The 5,934-nt window shown below is 37.8% G+C and overlaps 1 pseudogene; it reads left to right on the plus strand.

The window, feature by feature from the left end:
* The first annotated feature begins 247 nt into the window (after positions 1 to 247).
* On the plus strand, positions 248 to 1,424 carry LOC102485939 (COP9 signalosome complex subunit 4 pseudogene; annotated as a pseudogene).
* The last annotated feature ends 4,510 nt before the right edge of the window (positions 1,425 to 5,934 follow it).

The following is a 5,934-nucleotide window of genomic DNA, read 5'->3' on the forward strand; positions in this document are numbered from 1 at the left end:
TGCAGCTCAGTAAGGTGCTGACTGTGCCATAGTAGCCAAACCTAGAAATTTTCTTTATAACAGAATTACTAATTACTAGATATATGATGCTAGGAATAGCATTTTCCCTGATAGAAGGTTTCTTTTCTTTGGTGCTTAATTTATATGTCTCATTATAATAGGCATAAATTGTAAAGATTCATATGCTGAACTGATGCACATAAATAACTTACATTAATTTCAACTTCTCTCAGTCTCATAGAACAATATGATGTTGATTCAGTCACCAACTGTTCATGTAAGAAAAACCAAGATTATAATTAGTTTGTAGTCAAAACTGGCAGGTTTTGAAAATAAATATTTCCTGGAGATGACAATGGGCCCGTTAACCATATCTAATCATATGAAATATAATAGTTTAAAAAAAAAGATGAGTGGGTCAGTCCATGGCCTAGAGTCATTTCATTTGAGGATCAGGTTGCTTCCATAAGACAGCATCTTGCATCCATATATGGGAAAGAAGAAGACTAGAGAAATGCAGCCCAAGTGTTGGTGGGAATTCCTTTGGAAACAAGACAAGAATAGTACAATGTAGATTATAAACTGGACACTTACTTGAAAATTGCTAGGTTATATCTGGAGGATGATGATGCTGTCCAGGCAGAGGTTTACATAAATCGAACATCATTGCTTCAGAATGAATCAACAAATGAACGGTTACATATACATTATAAGGTATTCTATGTACGTGTTGTTGATTAAAGACAAAACTTCATTGAAGCTGCACAGCAGTACAAAGAGCTCTCGTACAAGATGATAGTCCATGAAAGTGAAAGACTAGAGGCCTTAAAACATGCTTCGGACTGTACCATCTTAGCGTCAGCAGGACAGCAGCATTCTTGGATGCTGGCTACTCTTTTTAAGAATGAATGGTACCAGCAACTTGCTGCTTACAGGATCCTAGAGAAAATGTACCTAGACAGGATCATCAGAGGAAATCAGCTCCAAGAATTTGCTGCCATGTTGATGCCTCACCAAAATGCACTATGGCTGATGGTTCTAGCATCTTGGACAGAGCTGTTATTGAATACAATTTGTTGTCTGCAAGCAAATTATATAATAATATCACCTTTGAAGAACTTGGAGCTCTTTTAGAGATTCCTGTAGCTAAGATGGAAAAGAGATCATATCAAATGAGAACAGAAGGACGTATGAATAGATTCATTGACCAGATTGATGGAACAGTTCATTTTGAAACACAAGAAGCACTGCCAACGTGGGACAAGCAGATCCAATCATGTTGTTTCCAAGTAAATAACCTTTTGGAGAAAATTAGTCAGACAGCACCAGAATGGACAGCACAAGCCATGGAAGCCCAGATGGCTCAGAGAGTCCAGCTAGAACCTCTGAGCACACTACATCTTTTTCTGTGTCATGCAGATTAATTTTGCTCTCTCCAAAGCATTTGCATCATGAGCTTATACATTTCAATTCCTTTTATGTGAGATTCCATTTAAAGAAAACATCATTAGAGCCAGAAGTATGAGCATTTAAAATATGTTGTTCCCACATATTCAGGATCTCTGTGTATTAAGCTAACTCAGATGTTTGAAAGCTTTTTCTTGAAAAGGAGTAGGTAAAATATGTGTGGCTAGAAAGTTTGAGATTAGTGGGACCAGCAGTTAGCGTAATGGCTATGTTGCTGGACTCCCATGTAGTTGACCGCGGTTCATGTCCCAGACCCGGTAGCTTAAAACTCACGCCGGGTGCATGTGCGTGCGTGCCCAAGATCCCAAGAGGAGAATGGAGGAGAAGGGATTGTGGTGTGGCCGTCTCTCCCGGGGGTGATTTCTCGCTTTCTGTCTCTCTGTCTCTCTCTGTCTGTCTGGCGAGTGCACACGCCCTATAGCAAAAACCTCTCAAAAAAAAAATCAATTAAAAAAAAGAAAAAGAAAAGAGATTCGTGACAACGTTGTAGTCATGTAAAACTTAAGTACTTTGTGCCTCTCTGAATGTGGTTATTCTAATAAATGGAGAAATGAACTAAAATAAAATTCACAATCTGGTGATATCCATTAATTATTTGACATAATTAAACACAAAACAAATATGAAGACATAATCCTTCAAACGCTAAGAGTGTTCTAAAAGATAACAATCCATAAAAGTGAGATTTTTTTTTGGCAGTACAAACATTAATTTTTCTATACTAATACCACTTACAAGAAATTATAAAATTGTTTTAAAAGATATAAGCAATATCGAATTTTGTTGATTGTGAAGATGTCACTATCTAACAATAATTTAAATTACACTTTAGAATATTTTAAAATATATATGCTTCTTTTTTTTTTTCCTTTTATTTTTCTTTAGAGTGACTTTTGCTATAAGGCAGGTGTGATCACCAGAGAGCAGAGACAGAGAGACAGAAAGTGAGAAATAACCCATCAAGGAGGGATGGCCATGCTGCAATCCCTTCTCCAGTCTCCTCTCAGGATTTTAGGCATACATACACATGTGCCTAGAATGAATTTTAAGCCACCAGGTCAAGGACTCGAACCACAGTCAACTATGTGGGAGTCCAATGATATAAGCATTATGCTATCTCCTCTTAAATATGTTTTTTGAATAATTTATTAACTTAATGCTATATTAAGATTGATATAGACTATTTATAATTGAGTGATAATAAAAACACTATTCATCAGAATTCCTAGCTGCAGTGGCATAGGCTGTAGGGTGACCCTGTGCAATACTGAAGTCATGGAACTGCCTAGTGCTCGGATCCCAGGTCAGTGTGATCATGCTGAGTGTGTTGTTATCCTGGCTGGCTAGAACTGGGTTTCTGTGGGTTTTGTCATGGCAAGATCAAGTCAGGGGTCTTTCTCTCGCTTTCTTTTTCTATCTCCCTCAAGAAATAAATAAGCTTAAAAAATCATTTAGGTTTGATAAAACATTTCTTAAGAGATTAGAATATGGTTTAAATATATTTTGTTGAAAAGAGATTGTTAAGGGGGCAGAAGGTGGCATAGTTGTTTGGTACTGGACATGGATGTCTGCAGTTTGGGTCCTGGACCCAACAGCTTGAAACTCAACACTGGGCACATATGTGTGTGACCAAAATCCTGGTAGGAGAATGAAGGAGGAGGGATTGTGGCATGGCCATCCCCCTGGGAGTGTGTGATTTCTCACTTTCTCTCTCTCTGTCTCTCTGGCAAGTGCACACACCCTATATTAAAAATCTCTCCAAAAAAGAAAAAGAAAAAAGATTGCTAATACAAGGTTGGAATACTTCTTACTGAAGAAATAATAACAATAAGACATTACATCTTAGTTTCTAGTATTAATTTCTAGTCAAATGAATCAAAGTGCTTTGGAGGAATTGCTGATTCTAGGGCTAGGGCAGGAAATATATAAGATGAGCCTGTAGCATCTTGTAATAAAATTTCATGAGAATAGAAAGAAAAATAAATTCCTCAAAATATTATAAGAGGCTAAGATTCTTAATATCTGTAAAAGAAAACAAGAAATTTCTTTTTCTTTTTTTTCAATTTGCTACAGGATGCCTATACTTGGCAGGGAAAGAAAAGGAAAGTGAGCTTGATTGGAGGTTCTAGCAGGGGAGAGCAGCTACTTGTGTACCGTTGACTGAAGAATGGTCCTCCTCCATTGGAGATGATCATCCTCTTTTTTTTTTTTCTTTAGATGTTTTTGCTATAGAGTGCGTGCACTCGCCAGACAGACAGAGAGAGACAGAAAGCGAGAAATCACCCCCCCTCCCAGGGGGGATGGCACACCGCAATCCCTTCTCCTCCATTCTCCTCTCAGGATCTTGGGCACGCACTTATGCACCCAGTGTTGAGTTTCAAGCTGTTGGATTTCAAGCGGACATCCATGTCCCACTACGTGGGAGTCCAGCGACATAGCCATTACATAGTCATTACACTAACTGCTGGTCCCAGGATGGTCATCCTCATGACAGAGCGTGCAGCTTCGGGAGGGACGCACATGGAGTGGTGAGGGAGATCACAGACACCTGCATAGCCAGCCAGATCTGCTGAATCAAGCCTGGCGCAAACAACAGGTGACAGATGTTGCAGCCAAAAAACGGAAAAGGGAAAGTGAGAACAAATTGCTGATGAGGAATGATCATACCACAATCCTTTCTCCTCCTTTTCTTTTTACTTTCAAAAATGTTAGGCATGAATTCACACATCCTAGTGCGCTTATCAAGCTGCTATTTGGGACTTTTACCAGTTTACCATTTAATATCAAGCCAACTTAACCAAAACACTGTTGGCCGGCCCCAAAATGAGGTTTTAAAAGTAACCATCCTATAAGACAGTGTAGAATGGGGCAGGGGAAGAGAATAGTACAGAGAAAGATAGCGAGGGAATAAATAGAGAGGAATGACATTAGTAGGACACAGATATAATTTATTATCTGTTGATGATGACATGTATAGTATTCTCAACTAGATGGGTCTGAGAAGTATTTCATGTTGTGTGAAGTCTTTTTACAAGCAAAAATGAGAAATATTGGTTGACTGTTTATAAAAATAATTGGAATAATAATGATAATGATGGTCGGGAAAAATAATGAAAAGCTATTGGATGATGAAATGGGGATTTTAATGTCTCTATATTGACTGATATGCATGGTATTCCTTCTTGAAAAAGAAATGTAATACACTGTAAAGTTATATGTGATTCAATGTAATATAAACAGATTATGATGATAATGAATTTTAAAAAAAGAACTGGCTTAGCGCTAACTTTGACTCATTTAGCCCCACCTTGTGCATATTGAACATTTCACTTTGATCCTATTGGCTCTTTTCCAATATAATCATTTAGTTGGAAAAAAAAGTTTATAAGTCAATATTTCCTGCCGTTTATATCAAGTAAATAAATTGTCACACACACACACATACACACACATAGACACACAAGTAACCATCCTAAATGGTATTACAGAACAGAAAAACATTAGATTAAAAAAAAAATGTAATCTTGGAACCAGCAGTTAGTGTAATGACTATGTCGCTGGACTCCCATGTAGTTGACCGCGGTTCGAGTCCTGCACCTGGTGGCTTAAACTCATGCTGGGTGCATGTGCATACGTGCCCAAGATCCCGAGAGGAGAATGGAGGAGAAAGGACTGTGGCGTGGCCATCCCCCCTGGGGGGTGATTTCTCGTTTCCTGTCTCTGTCTTTCTGTTAAGCGCACATGACCTATAGGGAAAAAGAAAAAAAAAAAAACTCTCAAAAAAAAAATAAGTAAGGTAATCTAGAAAATGTGTGGACTTTGGTTAATAATAATGCATCAGAATTTATTATTTAGCTGTGACAAATAAATATACCACAGAAATGTACTTTATTAACAATAGGTGAAATTAGGTGTGTACTCACCATGCTATACCATACTTGGAATTTCTCTAGAATTCTAAAACTCAATTCTAAAATTAAAAGATTTTTTAAATAAGCATAATTCTACCACTATTTCCTTGCTACATCTAGAGTCTCCTCTGAGACACAAAGTTCACAACTTGCTTACTGAGCTCACTGCCTTTATTGGAATTTTATTGCTTGATTCATACTGAGTCACATTGGGTCTGATTGAGAAAGTTTGATGTAATATTGTTTATCTATGAAGCACATTAGAAAAATCAGAACCCACAAATGCTTCAGAAACAAGGGAATGTATTTATTTTATTCATGATATAGTGCATGTATGAGAGAGAGAGAGAAGAGTGCCAAACTGCATGGGTCATGAGCTCATGCCATGAGCTCTTTTCTCCAGTCTTCCAGCCTGTCATGTGTTGGGCATTTGTGTGTGTCTGGCAGATTTCTGGCTGTCCAAGCTGGGGATCTGAATTCCTATAGTCATGTAAGATCCAGCTTTTTTTTTGAGGAGTGCATGTATTGCTGTGTCATAGAACAGGTCCCAAGAAGAG

Source organism: Tupaia chinensis, unplaced genomic scaffold (genome assembly GCF_000334495.1).
Source record: "Tupaia chinensis unplaced genomic scaffold, TupChi_1.0 Scaffold000037_3, whole genome shotgun sequence".
Taxonomy (NCBI): domain Eukaryota; kingdom Metazoa; phylum Chordata; class Mammalia; order Scandentia; family Tupaiidae; genus Tupaia; species Tupaia belangeri.